Source organism: Molossus molossus, unplaced genomic scaffold (genome assembly GCF_014108415.1).
Source record: "Molossus molossus isolate mMolMol1 unplaced genomic scaffold, mMolMol1.p scaffold_m16_p_1, whole genome shotgun sequence".
Lineage (NCBI taxonomy): Eukaryota > Metazoa > Chordata > Mammalia > Chiroptera > Molossidae > Molossus > Molossus molossus.
This window is the reverse complement of record NW_023425344.1, coordinates 210,514,307-210,535,214: the sequence shown is the minus strand read 5'-3', so window position 1 is coordinate 210,535,214 and position 20,908 is coordinate 210,514,307. Positions and strand designations below refer to the sequence as shown.

General features: G+C 40.2%; 1 protein-coding gene and 1 long non-coding RNA gene across 2 annotated transcripts in view; both read left to right on the top strand.

Annotated features, from left to right (window-relative positions):
• Positions 1-20,908, top strand: part of GCH1 (GTP cyclohydrolase 1) — a 49,184-nt gene that overhangs the window by 3,748 nt on the left and 24,528 nt on the right. The gene's annotated exons all lie outside the window — the stretch shown is intronic.
• Positions 8-5,032, top strand: LOC118629734. The gene is made up of 3 exons (XR_004959501.1): positions 8-35; positions 3,614-3,786; positions 4,726-5,032. It is a non-coding gene; the product is annotated as an uncharacterized LOC118629734 (long non-coding RNA).

Genomic DNA, 20,908 nt, shown 5'->3' with positions numbered 1-20,908 from the left:
GTTGGTTCTCCCTGCGCTGCAGCTCTTCTTCCAAGGTGCCTGGTACACCTTTCCCTTACTTCCCATTGTGCACTTTATCATGGGTGTATTCAACTCTCTTGGTTACTGTTCACCACAGGGCTGTAGGCTGTAGGCTGGGGGGGAGGGGGGCTGGAAGAGACACAGTCAACTCTCCTAGAAACTGGCTATCCTTTGAATCTAGCACCACAGGGTGACCTTGGACCAGCTCAACTTTTTTTTTTTTTTTTTTTTTTTTTTTTTTTGAGACTTTATGAGTTTATTTGAGCCAAATTGATGACAGTTGCTGGGAAGCAAAATTTCACCGAACAGAAAATGCTCCAAAGAATGGCAGTTCTGCAGCTTATATTATACATTAGAACCAAAGGACGAGACCTAAAGAGGGTTACAGGACACCCATTGGTGGTAGATTAAGGGGGAAGGAAAAGCAAAGTGGGGAAATCTCTGCAACTGAACTAAAATTAAAATGGAGACATATACTTCTTTTACATTGGTGAGTACAGGACAGTAAATAACTAACATTTACAGCACATAGAGATGGTATTCTGGGAACAAGGTGCCAGTGAGGGGTTCTGTGGTCTTGTGCTCTGGTGCAGTGGGTCTGGAAGATTACTCTGATATTTCAAAGATGTGTTATCATAGATGCTAAAGGACAATAGACATGCTAGCTTTAGGTAAAGATTGACCTTTGTGCCCTGGACAGTTTTGCTCAACGGTTAGAGCATCAGCCCATGGACCAGAGAGTCCCGGGTTCAGTTCCACTAAGGGACGTACCTTGGTTGCAGTTTGTTCCTGGACCCAGCTGGGATGGTGTGGGTGGCAACCACTCGATGTGTCTCTCTCACATCGATGTTTCTCTCTCTCTCTTCTTCCCTCTCTCTCTCCTGCTCTATCTAAAGATAAATGCAATAATGTCCTCGGATGAGGACAAACAAACAAACAAAAAAAGATTGAACTTTGGCCCTGGCCAGTTTGGCTCAGCGGTTAGAGCGTTGGCCTGCGGTCCGCAGAGACCCGGGTTCGGTTCCCGCTAAGGGCACGTACTTCGGTTGCAGTTTGTCCCCGGCCCTGGTTGGTCGTGCGGGTGGCAGCCACTCGATGTGTCCCTTCACATCGATGTTTCTCTCTCTCTCTCTCCCTTCCTCTCTCTCCCTCCCACTCTACAAAAAATGGAAAAATGTCCTCGGGTGAGGATAAAAAAAAAAAAAAAAAAAAAAAGATTGAACTTTGTCAAGGAAGCTACAGGCCTAGGATGTGGTTACCCACTTTGACCCACTTTTAGTTAGCAATATTTATGTTCAGACCATCTTATGTGGTTGCTTTCCGTTTCTGAGTTTGTTTTGTTTTTGTTTTTATCCTCATCCAAGGATATTTTTGCATTTATCTTCAGATAGACTGGGAGGGAAAGAGGGAAGAAGAGAGAGAAACATCGACTAGCTGCCACCCACACGACCCCAACCAGGGCCGAAGACAAACTGCAACCGAGGTATGAGGTACATGCCCTTAGTGGGAACCAAACCCAGGTCTCTCTGGTCCATGGGCCGACGCTCTAACCACTGAGCCAAACCAGCCAGCACTTAGTTTCTGAGTTTGTAAGGCCCACCAAACAGGCCTCCTTTGAGCTTGTCAGGTTTAGTATGTGGCCCCCTTTTCATCCATATTTTCACCTTTTGGTCACAAATCAGTCTGAAGGATGCATTCATGACTAACCTCTTGGTTGGATAATGTCCTAAGGTGCTAGGAAGGCTCATTCTTAGGAAGTCTTACTATTGTCATTTGTCTTGCTGGAATGGTGGACCTTTGGGGATGGGGCAAGACTGTAACCTTGGATGAAAGTTAAGGCTAAATTTTTCTCAAAAGGAAAAGGCAGGTAAATGGGAGGTAGTCACGAGCCAGCTCATCTTACTCTATTGCTGTTCCATTTCAGTTTAACCAGCCTTTCACCTGCTGGTTTTAGTAGCCATTGGTGATTGCCTAGATTCAGTACTTATTAGAAGTTGTAAAATAATGACTTTTGGCTCTTTAATTCTTTCTGACTTTATTAACTGGAGTTCTATAAAAACAGGTATACAGGAACTCTTTAGGCTTTTTTTTTTTTTTTTTTGTAACTATTTGATAAGTTTAAAAGTATTTAAAATAAAGCTTAAACTATACAAGGTTTTTAATTTCCTTAATACTAACTCTGCAGTGAAGATCTACCTAATTTAGACTCAATCTAGAAGCCATAAAAGAACACGATTGTAACTTTTTCTCTATAAAAACTAAGAATTTTCACATGTCAAATAGCAACACAAATGCAGTCAAATGGCAAACTGGGAAGAAGTAGTTCCACTCATCATAGATAACAGGATGATAAAAAGAGATGCTAGAAATTAGTGTAAGAGAAAGGCCCGAAACACCATTGAAAAATTGGCAAGCCAGGTAAACAGACAGACAGATCATGGGAAGTAAGTATGAACCACTCTGAGACACATGGAAAGATGCTTGACCTCACCCTCAATAAGAAATGCACACAGACCCACCCAAGCTTCATGCTTTTCCTCTTATAGACTGGCAAAAGTCAATAAATTTGGTATTGCATCAAGTTATTGGAGTTATAGGGAAACAAATATTTCTGTTGAGTGTAGCTATCTTTATAGACGATAATTTGGCAACATCTATCCAATACCGATGTGTATTTCCTACTTGAAAATCCTGCGTATGGGAATTTATCTTATATGTATACTTGCATACATGAAATGATGTGTGCTCAAGGTTAGTTACTGCAGCCTTGAATGGAAGCAACCTGAATGTCTAGTCCCTTGGAATGACTAAGTGATGTAGAGGAGTTATACATATTTTGTAGGAAAAAGGTGAGGTGGGGGGACAAAAATATTTACGTTGACCTTAAGAACTGTTACATATTACTAGGAATGTGAACTGAGCAGATGGCAGACAAAAGTAGAAGCAAGTATTTTCAATTTTTGAAGTATGTGCATGTATTTTCAAATAGATAAATTAAAAGTATGGTGACAAAATTGTTTCAAATCCAGGAGTGAAAGAAATACAACTCTTCCTAATGATGAGCTGGCAAGAAAAATTTGGCTACTGAAAACCTTTACCCTGAAATTAGAGAAAAAGAGTTATATGTGTATATATGTTTGCAAGGTTCATCTTCATTGTAATACTTTTTAAAAATATGTTTTGATTGATCTTTTTAGAGAGAGAGGAATGGAGAGAGAGATGGGAACATCAATGTGAGAAACATCAATCGGCTGCCTCCTGCACACCCCCTACTGGGGACTGAGCCTGCAACCGGTGTATGTGCCCTGACCAGGAATCAAACTGGGACCTCTCAGTCCTTGGGGCGATGCTCAATCCGCTGAGCCACACAGGTTAGGTTTCATTGTAATCTTTATTGCATATAGAAGGAGCCTGAATTTGAATGTGACCTTGTCACTTAACTATCTGTATAATTACTGACATGTCTCTAAACTTGTCATCATTCCCTTTTTGTAAAGGGTGGTAATACCTGCTTTGCCTGGGCTCTTCTCTTAAAAGGAATAAAAAAGTATGCAAAAAGCACCTAATGCTTCATATATTCCTTCCTTTATAGTGAGGAAGAACTGTGTGATTGGATTAATTGCAAAGTGTTTTAAGAATGTGAGACACTTTGGAGCCCTGAGCCATGTAAAAAGTCCAATTGCTGTGGGGATGCCACATGTGGGTATTCTGGCTGATTGCTGTAGCTGAGGTTCCAACCAACAGCTAGAATCAAGCACTAGACATGTGAGTAAAAAGACTCCTCCAGGTGATTCCAGCCTGCAGCTGACTAGTCATCCCCACTGAGGCCCCAGATGTGGGGTAGAAGCCAGGCATATCCTCTGTGTCCTGTCTGAGTTTCTGACCCGCAGAATCCACGGACATAATAAAAAAGTTGTACAGCACTAAATGCTGGGGTGTTTTGTTATGCACTAAATGCAACTAGACAGATTTTGAAATAAAGGTGGTTGGAACTGGCATGTGTGAAGAGGAAAAGGGAGTGATTTAAAAAGACCAAGAGATGGCATGATGGTTTAAGGATAGAGATCCACACTTGTGAACTATGAGTGTAAAGCTGACAGTGACGGTAGGAGAGTGCCCGAGCTCCCCAGCCGCATCAGAGGAGGACACAGGTGGCCTCGACGTTAGGAGATGTCTGCATTCAGAAGTAAGAGTGAGAGAGGCAGCGAAGACAGCCCTACGGGGAGGCATTAGACGCACGAGATCCAACAGTGTAAGTGTTGGCAAAAATGGTTTTAAAAGGAACAAGGAGCAAGGAACAAAAGGAAGAGGTCTTGAGACATAGTAAACTTGAGCCAGAATGCCTGGCTTCAGATCCTGTTTCTTACCAACTGTGCCTCAATGGCCTCATCTGCAAAATGGGGCCATTAATAGTACTCATCCATTCTATAGGGTTATTGTGAGAATGAAATGAGTTCATACACATGAAATGCTAAGAGAAATGCCCAACATATGCGAAGTGCTATAGACATCTATGTGTGTTAGCAGTGAGTACTGAGATCCGATTTGAAGGTGATGTTTGTGGTTTCAATAGCTTAATGTGGTCACAAGTCAGATTGTAGGCCCCTAGGGAGTAATATGACAAATTATAAGAAACAAAAATAATTTTGAGGTATTTTTTCCTGACTGTCAGTATCAAGCGAGTTTCCCTTTGGTGTGTATTAGGGTGGCAACATGCTGGGCGCTGCTGAATGAAAGCCTTAGGTGTTGAAGAGAAGGACGTGGGAACCAAGCCTCTGGGAAGCTGGCCAGGTTGTGTACGTGTGACCTCATGTGGTCCTCCTGTCAACGTATTTTTAAGAGGTGGAAACTGAGGAGGCTCAGGTTAAGCCACTTGCCAGAGGTCACAGCTTGGGACTTGGGTGTGTGTGACTACAGCATTCATGTTCTAACTGACATCATGCCACCTAAGGTTTTAAGTGCCTGTGTTAGAATTTCATAGGAAGAACCTCTCTCTCAAAAAAACAAACAAACAAACAAACAAACAAAACCCAAAATCAATAAACATATCCTCAGGTGAGAAATTTTAAAAAATTAGCTCAGTTATATTCAACTGTAAGGTGGATTAATAACTAACAAAACTTTTTCACATTTACTCTTTGAGGGAGATGTTTGAAAACCAAAATTATATATATAATATATATTGTCTAAGCATATTTAGTTATGTTGTGGTCATTTATACTTTATAAAGACTAGTCTGTTTTAATGTTTGGAAACTTTTCAGTTCTATTTTAAATATGTGTTTTTAGGGCTTCTACTTTTTAAAAATTGCAGTTATAAATTCTTAATATTTTCTTTCATTTAAAGTAATTTTATCTATAACTACAGTGGTATATAAGTTTCAGAGATACACATTTATTTTAACTTCTTTTTTCGCAATTAGGCACATATAGTACAACATAATTATGTTCCATCTGTGCTAACATCTGAATTATGTTCCCCACTATACATTTGCAACTACGTTGAAATGCATATACTTGAATGTTGTACATTCTTTTTTTGTTTGCTTTTTATTGTGGTAAAATGCATAAAACAGAAAATTTACCATTTTTAAGTGTATGGTTTATTGGCATTAAATTCATTCACATTGTTGTGCAACCCACCCTATCCATCTCTAGCACGGTTCATCATCCCAAACCGAAACTCATCAACCAATTACTCCCTATTCCCTTTTCCTCCCAGCTCTTGGTAACCACTATTCTACTTTCTGTGTTCATTTGACTATTCTAGGTACCGCATGTGAGTGGAAACATACCACTTTGTCCATTATGCCTGGTTTATGTCACTTAGCATAATGTCTTCAAAGCTTATCATGAACATCCTTTTTGAAGTTAGAAGAGATTTGATTGGTCCTTGTTGAGTAACTCATTTTCTAGAATGTTGTATATTCTTACATTTACATCTCTTGTATTTTTAGTTCTTTATTTTAAGAAATTCTTAGAATTGAAGATGTACTGTGTGTGTATTGGTCAAACAACAGCTCTATGAATGACCCTGTGGGTCGGTGCTAGCAGGGACCAGAAGTCTCTGGCGGAGAGACTTGAAACCACAGTTAACTGTGGAGAAGGTAGTTTTTGAATGAATACAGAAAGAAAAAAATTTTTTCAAACAGAAATAGTCCATGTTGGTATAGAGAAGATGAAGGTCTAAGTGTTCTGGAATGAAAAGAACAAACTAATATTCATAATTTTATGTACCATAAAGTTAAAATTAAATGGAGCTTGCCCTGGCCTGTGTGGCTCAGTTGGTTGAGGGGAGTCCCATGCACCGAAAGGTCATCAGTTCCATTCCTGGTCAGGGGTGCATTCGGGGGGCAGCCAATCCATGTTTTGTTTTTGTTTTTTCTTCCTCTCCCCCTCGCCCCCTTTCTCTCTAGAGTCAATAAAAAACATGTTTTAAAAAATAAATGGAGCTTTCAGAGCAGTTAGGTTTATTTTAAACTTTTAAAATCAGCATGGATGGCGTTAGGGCTGGCTCCTCTGATGTTTTAAAGCGGATCCTGGCCATGTAGCCTTTCTGATGGCTTTACTTGAACACACATTGCTGGTTAGTCTAGCCTTTATAATCTGCTGATTGGTTTTATCTGTGGATCTTTTTTCTTATTAATCCCCTTGGTTATTCTTGCTCTAAGTCCTAACTCTTGTACTTCCCTAGGATCTTTAGACTGTCTTATCTTCTCTTGTTCTGACTTAATAATCTCTCACCTGAAGTACAGTAACTTCACAACTGGCTGCCTTGCCTGCTAGCATATCCTGCTCCAATCCTTACTGTCTATGGGATTTCCCCCCCTCATCTGAGGACATTTTTGCATTTATCTTCAGATAGAGTGGGAGAGAAAGTGGGGGGAAGAGAGAGAGAAACATCGAGGTGAGAGAGACACATCGACTAGTTGCCACCGCATGATCCCAACCAGGGCTGGGGACAAACTACAACCGAGGTATGTGCCCTTAGCGGGACCTGAACCCAGGACTCTCTGGTCCGCAGGCTGACACTCTAACTGCTGAGCCAAACTGGCCAGGGCTGTCAATGTGATTTTGCTAAAATAAAACAGGTCCTTCTGAAAACACTTGACTGATTCTCCCATCTTTCCTCGCCGTGGCTGTGAGGCTTTATTATGTCCCAGCCTCCTGCTTGCATTTGTTCCCTGATTTCCCATCACCACCTCCTCGCCGGGGCAGTTTAGGATTGTAGTTGAGGTGCATAGTGTGTCTTGGAAAACCGCTCTGTCTCATTTCCACGCTGGAGCTGGAGACTGAAGCAGGAGTCCTGCACGAGGCTTGTCCCTTCTGCAATATTTGGCCTTTGTTATTTGCTCTCTTCCTCTAATCTTTCTTTACTATCTTTTTGGGTTTGGGTTGCTAACCTAGAGGGACGCCCCCACCTTCCCTCGATTTATTGATAGCTATTGCCTATCTGGAATTTTGGGAATAAGCAACCAGGTTTAGGTGAGGAAATTGGCTCTTGCTGAGTTCTGGGTTGAATTTTTTTGAGGTCTGGTTGGTCCAAATGCTATTTCAGTGAAGTACTTTGCCAAGAACACATGGCTCTTACTTACTGTGAGGCATGATGCGTTTTATGTACATGTGTTAGTTCTTATTTGTTCTAAGTGGGAATCAGTGCCCAGTTCAACAGAGGACATTGTCAAACATCCCAAACAAGGCATTCCTTCCTAAAATAGCTTGAAATACAATGATACCTATTGTATAGTTTATGCAGTTGTATTAGATGTTCATGAGCAATGATGAAGGCACTGAGTGCTGGAGTTCAGCCGAGAGGCTGTACACTCAGTGAGGACCTAGCCAAACTCCAGATTACTTTAAGGTAGAGCTGCTACAGATCATACCTTTCTAACCGACCACCCCTTCAAAATATGAGTGCTTCTGCTAATGCACAGGTAACCATGGAGGTTTGCCACTCTGAATGCCCATCAGAAACAATTTGCCTTTCAGCCATAAGGAGTAGTTAGCTGACAGCCTCCAGCTGTTAGTACCTTCAGGCTTTGCCTCAGTGGAAGCCACGCTTATCTCTGCTGTTTTTGCTTTCATTTTAATATCCATCTCTTTCTTTCTATTCCTCCTTCATCACAATACATGGAGCTTTTTGTGGGTGGGGCCCAAAGGTTCATCCTGGTGTAATGGGAAGAACAGCTAGTGTGCAGTAGTCACAGGATCCCCACAAACTAGTTTATGCCTAGTTTATAACTGGTTTATGACAAGTCACTTCAAGACTCCTATGGATCCAGCCCACAGGGGGAGGGGTTGGACCAGGAGTGAGTTGTCTGCCGAGGTCTCTGTCGTGTGGGCACGCTGGTCAGTTCGTCTCACTGCCACACTGTAGACTCTCAGCAGCTCACAGGTGAGGTCCCCGCAAGGGACTCAGACTTTTTTCCTTGACAGAAGGGCTGTTTTCCTTTGAAACACTCAAGCCACTCAAATAGTTTCTATGGTAACATGTCTTTTGTTTCTCCTGTGTTACAGATTTTTGAAAATGTTCTTCATTTGTATGCCCTTTAGGGTCTGTGGTCTTCTCCGATTTGATTCCCCCTCAGGAATGCTGTGGACCCATCTGCTAGAAGAATAAGGAGTTGCTAGACCTACTAGCAAGTGAGGTGTCAGTGTATTAACAAGGCCTCACATCCATTAGAAGAGGAATTGTTGGATTAGTTGGTAGAACAGTAACACCAAGAAAATAATATTCTTCCTTTGGATCATGATATTTTATTTCACTTTTTTTATTATGTAAAAATTTCAAACAAAAAAATAGACAAAATCATATAATGGACAGCTATATACTTACTACATAGGTAGAAAACTAACATTTTGCCATTTTATTCCTTTACTGAGAGAGAACAAATCAGAAACACGTAGTTAGAGGTGAAAATTTTTTTTTTCTCTTAACCACCTACACTATGCTTAGTAAAATTAACTATTAATTCCTTCAATTCATTTACTACCTAATCTATAGTCAAACTTCTCCAGTTGTCCCATATGTCTTCTACTCGTGATTTGTTCAAACCAGGACCCACTCAGACCCATTTATTTGCACTTGATAGTTAGGTTTTAATCTAGAAGAGTTCCTGTGACCTTCCCCTCCTACCCTACACGACACTGATTACCAGCGATGGTCCGTTGTCCTTTAAAATGATCCATTTTTGGGATTTGTCTGATTGTTTTCTTCTTGTTACCATTTAACTTGTTTTTCATGTTCCTGGAAATTGGAAATTAGGTCTAAAGACTTAATTAAATTCAGGGGAAACGTTTTTAGTAGGAATGATGTTTTCTTCAAGCAGCATCACAACCAGGAGACACAGAATGTCTAGATATTGAAGATTGAAAGACTCGAGTCGCTTTGGGAAGTGATTCTTGACTGGTTTCCTAGGATAAATTTCTAGAGAGAAGTTCCTTTAAAAAAAAATTACTTTGAAGGTTTGTTTTTCCCTTGAAACTGTTTATTTTTTCCCTCGAAACTGTTCCAGTTTGTTTTCAAAAGGTAAAGGTCAAAGTAGCATTACATTACTGAAGTGCTCCTCCTACAACCCGATTCATAGTTGATAAAACAGTATTTCGCAACTGGTGTGCAGACAGTCTGGGCTCTAGCAGCCTCCGGGTACCAGGCTGCTCCTGGACCCTCTCCTCTCTTAACCCCCAAGATGTTAACTAATTTTACTTTGTTTTAACAAATCAGATTTCCTCTCTTCATTTCCTTTGCTGTCATTGACTTTAGGACTTGTCACCTCATGGCCATGGTGACCTGCAGTAACTCCAGGTTTCCTCACTCTGGACTCTCCCCTGCAGTCCATTCTTCTGGTAGGTCAGGTTCAGGCTTCTGGCCGCTGGCATGATTGGGACACAATTCAGCTCTTGTACGAACTAGTTGGCTGTTCCTCAGCAGAACTTAATGTTTCCAAATAGAACATCAGTTTCCTCATCTGTAAAATGGGAATGATAGCTGTTTTGATTAATGCAGAGTGTGGCTGGGCTTGAAAGAAGTCATGAACTGAAGGTAATATTTAATTTGGAAAATGCTCTAAAATAGAAGGGAATCTGGTTTCTACCTGATATTGTTTCCCACTTCTGTATTGTATCTCATATGGTACCTCTTTTCCTTACCTCCTTTAGAAAACTCTCTCTTCCTCTCCTATTATTCCGTAAGCCTGGGTCAAATCCTTACCTTCAATATAGCCACATCGTTTCTTTCAACCCATAATTTTTCCTTTATATAAACTGCTTTTGTAGTTTAGGATCTAGTCATTCTCCAAATATTTTTACACATAAGCCTCTTATTTTCTAAGATCTTAAGTTTCTTAGGTCACAGTTTGATATATTTGTGTCCAACTCAGAAACTAATACAGGATCTCCTATGAAAACTTGATTATGTCACCCTTGCAACTGATTTCTAGGGAGTTGGCTGTAGGACCAATTGGTTTCTTTTTATTTTTTTTTATTTTGGTACATGCCCCTAGAGGGAACCGAACCCAGGACTCTCTGGTCTGCAGGCCGATGCTCCAACCGCTGAGCCAAACCAGCCAGGGCTCAACTGGTTTCTTAAATGGCTTTTTTAGGATATGGGTACAACTTTTTTTAAAAAACTTAAACTTAATGTATTTTCTTACAAGAGGAGCACTTTAAACAAATTTCTCAGGTGTCAATCAACTCTTGTTCAGAGTGGGCACATATCAAATCTAGCATTTTGCTAGTTTTATTTGGAAGTAAACTTTTAACTATCAATGCAGATTTCAAGATACTATACAAAACATCCACATGAACTTTTTTCATCTTGCTTTTGAATTGTTCACAAACATTTCTACAGAATCCAACACACAACAAAGAAATGGTACATCTTTTTGTTTCAATTTGCATGCAGTGGAAAAACAAGAATATATATGTGTACACACACACACTTTTTGTTTGTTTGTTTGTTTGTTTTTTACAAACTTTACCTAATAGACACTAGGCAGACTGACAAGTTTAAGTCTACAGGTGAGAAATTATCTAATAAAAATAATCAGAATGTGTTCAGCCTCAATCACTTCCATAACCAAGTATTATTCTGGTTAATAAAACTTGCTGCTGACCTTGCCTGGGCCCGTTGGGAGCCAGGGGTTTTCCATGCAGCCAGCATTCAGGGAGACGTGCCACAAACCCACAGAATGGACTTGGGCAGAGCTAGATGGTCAAGCTTGGCCTGGGACTGAAATTTCTGGCTCTGCTACCCACGCAGACTTATTCAAATCAAACAGCTGCTGTAATGCCTTCAAGTAACCCCTCCCTGCAATACCTCAGCCACTCCAAGTCCAGTGACCACCACCACCGGGGCTAGTGGCGGTGCTCTGCAGTCAACGGCCAGTCTCTTCGTGATCTCATCCTCTTTTCTGCATCTCTACTGTGAAGAGATCCGGGCCAGGAAATGTCTGCACTTCTCCGTCTTCTAAACCCAATCCAAATGGCCTCTAGACATCCAAGGTAACCAGAAAAAAACAGGTCTTCGTTGAATCTGCTAATTCCACACCTAATTTTATTGACACAGAAAATGTTGAGGCTCGAGGATCCCAAATTTTATTGGTTTGAAGAACATGTGCAGGGTTTGACTAGATGATGAATGCCAATATCAAACCTGCTGGAGTTTCGTGTCCAAGATGAAGAGAGACACATCCAAAGCTAGTTCAGAGATGGTTTTCTTTCTTTTTTTTTAATCCTCACTGGAGGACATTTTTCCATTTTTGTTCAGATAGAGTGGGAGGGAGAGAGAGAGAGATAGAAACATCGACATGAAAGGGACACATCCAGTGGCTGCCTCCCGCATGACCCCAACCAGGCCAAGGACGAATTGCAACAAAGGTACGTGCCCCTGACCGGAACCGAACCTGAGACTCACTGGTCGGCGGGCTGATGCACTAAACACTGAACCGAACCGGCCAGGCTAGAGATGGTTTTCTTAAATGTGGCTTAAGAAGTAAGGGCACATAAAGCTCTACCTCGAAAATCGAGACATTTTACCTTATCTAGAGATAACGGACGGGGTTTGGAACAGAGTCAGGAAAGTTATCAGGCCATAAAACAGGCAGTACAGAAAGCTTCCATGGTTCTATTTCCATGTACATTCCCAATTGTTCCTGTAATTCTCAATGTATGGTTTCACAGTGCTGACTTAATGCCTGTGGAACTACATAAAGTTTTACATTGTGAAGCTATCACTATTTTCTTGGAAACTGAACTCTTTCCTCTGAGGCTCTGGATTTGACATTGAGTTTGACTTTTTATGTAGTAATTGATATGTGCCAGGGCAATGAGGTTTTGGAGTGTACCCCAAATCCAAGCCTAATGAGTAAATTTTCCTTATATACTTATCACCTATTCCTATTAACAAAAGCACCAGATCCATTGAACTAAACTAATTCCAAATAGTAGAAGTACACTGACCTCAACTAATTTAAAAATGCTTTTTATTTCTGCCTATGTTAAATATTTTTTACAATTTAAAAAGTGATCTGGTTTGAAGGTAAAATTTAGGAATCTTAAAATTGAAAAGGCAAATATGTGAAGGAGCCAAAATTGTAAAGCAGGTATTTGGGAAGAGAAGACTGGAAGCTTACTTATATTAAAGTCAGAAAAACTTTTATATTCTTTCTGTACATACTTTATTAGTTTAAAATTTTTTTATTGATTTTAGAGAGAGAAGAAGGGAGAGGGAGAGAGAGAAACATTGATGTGAGAGAGAAACATCGATCAGCTGCCTCCTGCACATCCCCCACCCCAGCCATGTGCCCTGACCCAGAATTGACCCAGTGACCTCTTGGCGCATAGGGTGGTGCTCACACCGGCCAGGGCTTTTCTATACATACTTAAAATAACAAACAAACAAACAGCTGTGAATCAAGGGAAATAAAAGAAAAAAAAAAACAAATGGGACTACAACAAACCAAAAACCTTTTGCACAGCAAAGAAAACCAACAAAATGAAAAGACAACCTACTGAATGGGAGAACATATTCACCAATGATACATTTGATAAGAGGTTAATATCCAAAATTTATAAAGAATTTATAAAACTCAACACCAAAAAACCCCAAGCAATCCAATTAATAAATGGGCAAAAGACCTGAACAGACATTTCTCTAAAGAGAACATACAGATAGATGGCCAACAGACATATGAAAAGATGCTCAATGTCACTACTTATCAGAGAAACTAAAATTAAAACCATAATGCGATGACACCTCACACCTGTCAGAATGGCTATCATCAATAAATCAACAAACAACAAGTGCTGACAAGAATGTGGAGAAAAGGGAACCCCTGTGCATTGCTAGTAGGAATGCAGACTGGTGCAGCCACTACGGATAACAGTATGGAGTTTCCTTAAAAAAATTAAAAATGAAACTGTCTTCTGACCCAGTGATTCCACTTCTGGGAATATATCTGAAAAAACCTGAAACACTGATTTAAAGAATGTATGCACCCCTATGTTCATTGCAACATTATTTACAATAGCCAAGATTTGGAAGTGGCCCAAGTGCCCATCAGTAGATGAATGGATAAAAATGCTGTGGTACATTTACACAATGAAATACTACTCAGCCATATAAAAGAAGGAAATCTACCTTTTGAGACAGGATGGATACACCTGGAGAGTATTATGGTAAGTGAAATAAGTCAGTCAGACAAATACAAAAACTATATGATTTCATTTATTTGTGGAATCTAATGAACAAAATAAACTAACAAAATAGAAAAAGACTCATATACAGAGAACAGACTGACAGCTGTGGGGTTAAGGGGATGGGTGGAAAAGGTGAAGGGATTAAGCAAAGAAACAACAACAACAAAATCTCATAGACACAGACAATAGTATGGTGATTATAAGAGGGAAAGATGGGGTAGGGAGAGGTAGGAGAGGGTAAAGAGGAATAAGTGGTGATAGAGACTTGACTTGGGGTGGTGGACACACAATACAGTATACAGATGCTGCATTATAGATTTAGACACCTGAAGCCTATATAATTTTATTAACCAATGTTGCCCCAATAAATTAAATAAGAATTTTTAAAAAGTCAGAGAGAGGGCCCTGGCCAGTGTTGTTCAGTGGTTAGAGTGTCGGCCCTTGGACCAAAGGGGCGCAGGTTTGATTCCCAGTCAAGAACATGTAGCTGGGTTGCAGGTTCAATCCCTGGCTCTGGTCAGGGCATGCGCAGGAGGCAAACAATTGATGTGTCTCTCTCACATCGATGTTTCTCTCTCCCTCTGTCTTTCTCTCATACAGAGGCAGCCCATCGATGATTGATGTTTTTCTCTCACATTGATGTTCCCTCTCTTTCTCTGCTTCTCTCTCTCTCCCCCCTTCATCCCTCTCCCTTTCTCTCTCTCAAATCAATAAACAGATCCTTGAATGAGGATTAAAACAAAACGATGACAACAAAAAACACCTGTGAATCAAAATAGCCACATTTGGACCAATTTCTGTTATTGGTCAATATTTTTAGATAGTTAGAACCTGATCCTAAGCCTAATGTGGGCTTGATTCTGGAAAGTAAATATTTTCACAACTGCCTTGATGCATAGAAACCTTTTTAAAAATAGACACTCCCTAAAGTCTTTTGTTCGCATGGCACACACTGATGCTTAGATGTCCCTGTATCTGATATAGTCACACTAGTCTTGATAACCAAAGTCATTTTTTTCCTTTTTAGAAACCTACCCAGGCACATGATACTCAGCAGATCTCAAACTACCGTGTGTGTGAATGAACATTCTCTCTGTTTCATACCTGAATGTTGTATATCTATTTCAGATTTTATATTGTGTTTGTGTATTTATGCTTTGATTCATAGTAACTGCTCATATTATGGAATTGGTTTGCATTGAACACAAACTAATTAAAAAAAATGGCTGAAAAATAAAAATTGAAAAAAAACAAAAGCACTTGCTGCCACCAGGCTTCTGGTGTTCACGTCTCCCATTGCTCAGTGTGCAGTGCTGCTCCCCACCATGACTGTTCACAATTACTAACACAGAAACTGTTGCAAAGTAGGGGCTACAACTTTCTTATGCGAGGCCCCCCTTTACTTATCACTGGTTCATTTTTGCTGCCTGCCCTGGTAAAGTTGGCTCCAGCTTCTCCCTCTTGTCACCCCTTCCCCCCAACCCCAGTCTCTGTTCTAAGCCTTCTTTTTTCAGTTGGTGTGCAGACCTCACAGTGGTCTGCAGGAGTTGTCACCCTCTGACTTGGTAACTGTAGTGACGGTTTACGGTGAGGAATTATATTGTCCACTGTTTGGCCTTGTTAAACAGCCACATCGATGTGAGAGAGACACCTTGAATGGTTGCCTTCCACATGACCCTGACCAGGGCCAGGGACGGAACCACAGCCCAAGTATGTGCCCTTGACTGGAACTGAACCTGAGACTCATTGGTCCACAGGCCAATGCGCTAACTGCTGAGCAAACTGGCCAGGGCAGTATACATCTTTAAAAAAAAAATGATTCCTTGAATAAACACTTTGTTTCCTTCCTTTAGATAGTCTTCTAAGGCTCTGATTCTGGTCTCCACAAATGTTCAGAGTAGTAAACTAAGACCAGAATGAGAGTTCTTTGGCTTGGATAAGTTTGAGTTAATAATGTGTATGATTGTCAGCCTTCAGTTTTACCAATGAATAAATCTGAATAGTTTAAAACAGGTGTTTTTCCCTACCTCAGTATGGCCTCACATCTCAAAGGCTGACTGGTGGGGGTGGGGGTGGGGTAACTGTTGACATTTGATATCGATTTTCAATACCTCAAGTTGTGCAAGCCAGGAACCAAGAGTTCTGTTAAACTTCTTTCCAAAACCATCCAATTACCCTGAGACCCCTCTAGCCCAGGTTACAGTCTGCACAAAGCTCGAATGAGAACTCAGTCTCTGACTCTCTTAACTTATTCCTTACACTTTAGCATTCTCCTTCTTGTACCATTGTATGTGGTCACCCAAGAGCCAGTTAAGTAACGGTCTGGGAAGAGAGATTATATGTGCTTTCGTTTTTTCATTTCAGCATTTCATTACCTTATAAGTAAACTACAATGAACATTAATGCTATAACCAGGAAAACAGTGTTATTTAATACGTATAACTTCATACGCAAAAACTTGTCCCTCACCAGTAGATGTCATGTTGATGACAAGGCCAACTGAGAGGATGGGAGTCGCTCACCAGTACTGTATTTGCTGAATGACACATGCACATCACTGCTATTCTGAGGACAGCTGGTACCTTTATTTTAATAGTCTGAGCTACATATTTTTTCCAGCTTTATTGAGATATAATTGACATGCAGCATTGTTTAAGTTTAAGGTGTATGATGCCTTGATTTGATACACTTACATGTTGCAAAATAATACCACCACAGCGTTAGCTAACACCTCCATCACTTTACATAATTACCCTTTCTTTTTTGTGGTTAGAACATTTAAGATCTACTCTCAGCAACTTTTAAGTATATAATACAGTATTGCTAACTATAATAAAAAAGCTGTGCGTTAAATCCCCAGAATTGATTCCTCTCACTGGAAGTTTGTATTCTTTGACCAACATCTCCTCATCTCCCCCCACTCTCCCAGCCCCTTGTAACCACCACTCTACTCTGTTTCTATGAGTTTGGCTTTTTATTATTTATTTATTTTTATTTATTGATTTTAGAGAGAGAGAGGAAGGGAGAGAAACAGAAACATCAATAAGCCAGAATATTGATTGGCTGCCTCCTGCATGCCCCACACTGGGGATCGGGCTCACAACCTGGGAATGTGCTTTGACCGGGAATCAAACTAGTGAACTCTTGGTGCATGGGTCGATGCTCAACCACTGAACCACACTGGCAGGGCATGAGTTTGACTTTTTTAGATTCTACATGTAAGTGAGATCATACAGTCAGTCTTTGTCTGGCTTATTTCATTTAGCATCATACCCTCAGGGTTCATCAATGTTATCTTATCTACATTTTTTTTTTTTTATTATTCTCACCCGAGGACATTTTTCATTTTTGGTTCAGGTAGAGTTGGGGGGGGGGGGAGAGAGAGAGAGAGAGAGGGAGAGAGAGAAAAACATCGACGTGAAAGGGACACATCGAGTGGCTGCCACCCACACGGCCAACCAAGGCCGGGGACAAACTGCAACCGAGGTACGTGCCCTTAGAGGGAACCGAACCCGGGTCTCTCTGGACTGCAGGCCGACGCTGTAACCGCTGAGCCAAACCGGCCAGGGCTCTTACCTACATTTTAATTATTTAAAAGCAACATGGGAATTTATCTGCCAAGGATAACAGGAATGAAAGTTTCCAAAGTAATCAAACTTTTACCTTTTTGCAATGCCTTGGATCTTTCTTGCTGACAGACTTGCAGTTTATGAAGTAAGTTCATGGAGCTCACCAAAGCTGGGCTGCAGCTCTGCTTACTCTAGCAGATGGTGGGAATGGCTATCTGAACTCGTCGTAGCTTCTGCCATTATGTTAGTCTGTGGAATGTTTGACATAGTGGTTTTCTTTCCTCTTTTAATTTGTTTTAACATTGCTGTTACTCTTAAGACAAAGTTTACCAATCAGGAGGTAGAAAGCAAAAAGTTTTAAGACCACCCTCAGGGCAGAAGCTTTTGTGTTTGCTGACTGCGGTTTAGGGGGATTTCTGAAGGAGTTTGCAGCACAGCACGGCAGGAAGCACTGTCTTTGCTATGACATTCCTCCTCCAGCCCCGGTCCCTCTGTGCAAAGGTCACCTTAGTTTCTTGCTTTTTTATTTTCCAGAGAAAAACACCAGCATGTGTATGAACACCTCAGTTAAAACTTTTTTATTAATTAAATGTTTCAAATATGCAAAAAAGTATAAAGAACTAGTTTAATCAACATTCATCTAGTTTTAACAAATCTTAATATTTTGCTATAATTGCGTTTATTTTTTATTTTTAAAATATTTTTTCTTTATTGATTTTATTTCTTTATTGAGAGAGGAAGGAAGAGGGAGAGAGAGATAGAAACATCAAGAGAGAACATTGATCGGCTGCCTCCTGCGTGCCCCCCACTGGGGATCAGGCCCACAACCTGGGCATGTGCCCTGACCAGGAATCGACCCAGCGACCTCTTGGTGCATGGGTCGACGCTCAACCACTGAGCCACACCAGCCGGGCTGCTATAATTGCTTTTAAAAAATACAGATCCTGTTACCCTCCATCTGCAGGGTTAACCACTATCCTGAATATGATCTCTAGCTCTCATGCTTATTTTAATATTTTTATTTTATGTGTATATCCACAAACATCATGTAGTATTGTTTCTACTTCGCTTACATGGATCATAATGTATATATCTGGTACTGCTCCTGATACTTGCTCTGTTCACTGGACATTATTTCAGGAAATTATAAATGCAACTCAGATTCATTCACTTTCACTGCTGGTTCATATTTTATTGTATTACCCAAATACTTATTTTATTAGAGTATCCAAACTGTAATTATTTTTCTGATGTACATTTAAAGTATTAGTATTTGTTTTTATCAATAATGCTGCAATAAGAATTCTCAGATTCCCTTGGCCACACAAGTTTATTTGGAGTCTCTTCTTTAAATCTATTTTAAGGAAGTAATCACAGGGTAAAGACTGACATATTAATTGGATAAAACAAAAGATCTGTGTTTAACTCTGGCTCTGTGCTGCATGGTATACAGAAAACTGTGTGGAAACTCCAAAGCCTTAAGCTACACCATTTACTTCCAAGGTTGGGAGAAATTAGCACATATAACAGTGGTACCAGAAAGTGGAATGAAATGAGTTCTGCATGCTGGTAGGTGTAGCTCTAGTTTGGGGAGCGTTTGGGCCAGGGATTCAGACCTTTCTCCAATAAGCAGGGTGGGCTTATCTTTTTTAGCAGCTTGAGTTGATTTAATTCCACCCAAGAGCAAAGAGGCTTGATGCCTTTTTTAGGTCTTGCTTTCTATGTCTTGTTCTCTTAATTCTAAAATCAGTAGGCATACTCTATTCTCTTTCCTATGCCTTAGGATGGATGCCCATTCAACGTTCCAAGTCTTCTTCCATTGTCTTAACACTGTCCTCCTAGGAGGAAGCATCAGGTGTGCAATTCTGGCTCCCTTGGAACTCTCTCATTTTTGGTGCTGATCACCAAACACCCTAGATAGTGCTAATTCCTATTACCACTCATTCAAAAGAAACTCCATTAGATACAATTTTCCTTTTGTGGGGACTGTCCCAGGAGTGTCCTTTTACCTGCATCCCCCCAGCAGAAACCTGTTTCCTTATATTGTGTTTGGTAGGAGCATCTTGAAGGTGTGAAGATTCTGTGTAGCAGCACAAACCATGAATTATGTCAAAACAGGGTCTCTCAAAGCATAGTTCCTGGACCAGGACCATCTTCTAACAAAGAGAACTTGTTAGAAATTCTCAGGCCCACCCAGACCTACTACATCAGATGCTCTGTGAGTAGGGTCCAGTGATTTGTGTTTTAACAAGTCCACTGGGGGAGTCTGAGAACCCGTGTTTCAAAGGGTGCTTAAATAGGGACCGGGGTCATACTGTGGGCCTGCCTTACTGTACTTTCAGGAAGGGGCTAAATACTTGAGAGATGGCTGCCCAGCTGGGTTATTTGTTGTCATTAATGACACGAGAAATGTATACATACTTCTATGCTGTGTGTGTGTGGCATTGTTATAGACAAACCTTTAACTCTTGGAGGATACTTGGGTTTCCTTTATTGGTTATAACCTACAGTAGGAAATAGAATGCCATAAATCTTTGTTTCCAGGGTTACCTTCTTGTTGCTGATAACAGGCAGGAAATTAAAACAATCTGTGATAGTGTTTTGTTCTTATTAGTCACAGATGGTAGCTTTCAGATATGTTGAAGCAAAACATAAATATAGCAGAGGAACTTTATTATTGTTGAAGAAGAATGCTTTGGCTAAGTCAAGTTTATAGTCGGGGTTCATTTCAATGAAATGGGATGTAAGCAACCTTAGTGTTCCATTACCACACAAAGCAGTAGGACATATGAGGGTCACTAGTTTTGTTCTTTTTTATTTAATTTTGAGTATATAAAACATTTACATGATTTCAAAGTCAAAACTATAACAAATTATAGTCAAAGGTGTCTCACTTCCATCCATATTTCTTCTCTCCTGGTCTGTTAGTCCTTTATGGGTAATCATTTTTATTCACTTCTTGATTTATTCTTTTAGTGTTTATTTTTTGAGACAACAATATGTGTGTATATGTTCGTATCTTCCCTGCTTTTCACTTTCTTTCTGCAAAAGCTTGCATATTGTACTACAGTTTTTAAATTTTTATTTTTAAAAGTTAGTTTTATTAAGATATAACATGAATCCAATAAAATTCACCAACTTTATGTGTGCAATTTAAGCTTTGACAAATACATACACTTGTATAGCCACCTGTGCGGTGAAGGTATAGATTGTTTCCATCACCCCCAAAACGTTTCTTCGTATTCTTTTGTAGCCACTCCTCAGTCCCACCTTTCTGGTCCCTGGTAAACCGTCTGTCTGCTTGCCACTGCATCTGCCTTTCTCAGAATCTCATACACAGTTTTTGTGTCTATGTATGTGGCTTCTTTCACTTGGTCGGAGATTCAACCGTGTTAGTACATGTATTGGTAGTTATTCTGAGTAGTGCTCTATTGTTTATATATTTCTAATTGATAAATATTGCCTATTGTTGTTTTTTCAGTTTTTATTTTGAAATGATTTTAGACTTAGAAAACAATTACAAAGATAGCACAGAAAGTTCCTATATGCCCTTTCCCAGCGTCCTCTAATGTCATGAACACGTAAGAAATGAATACTGGTACAAATATTATTGCCTAAACT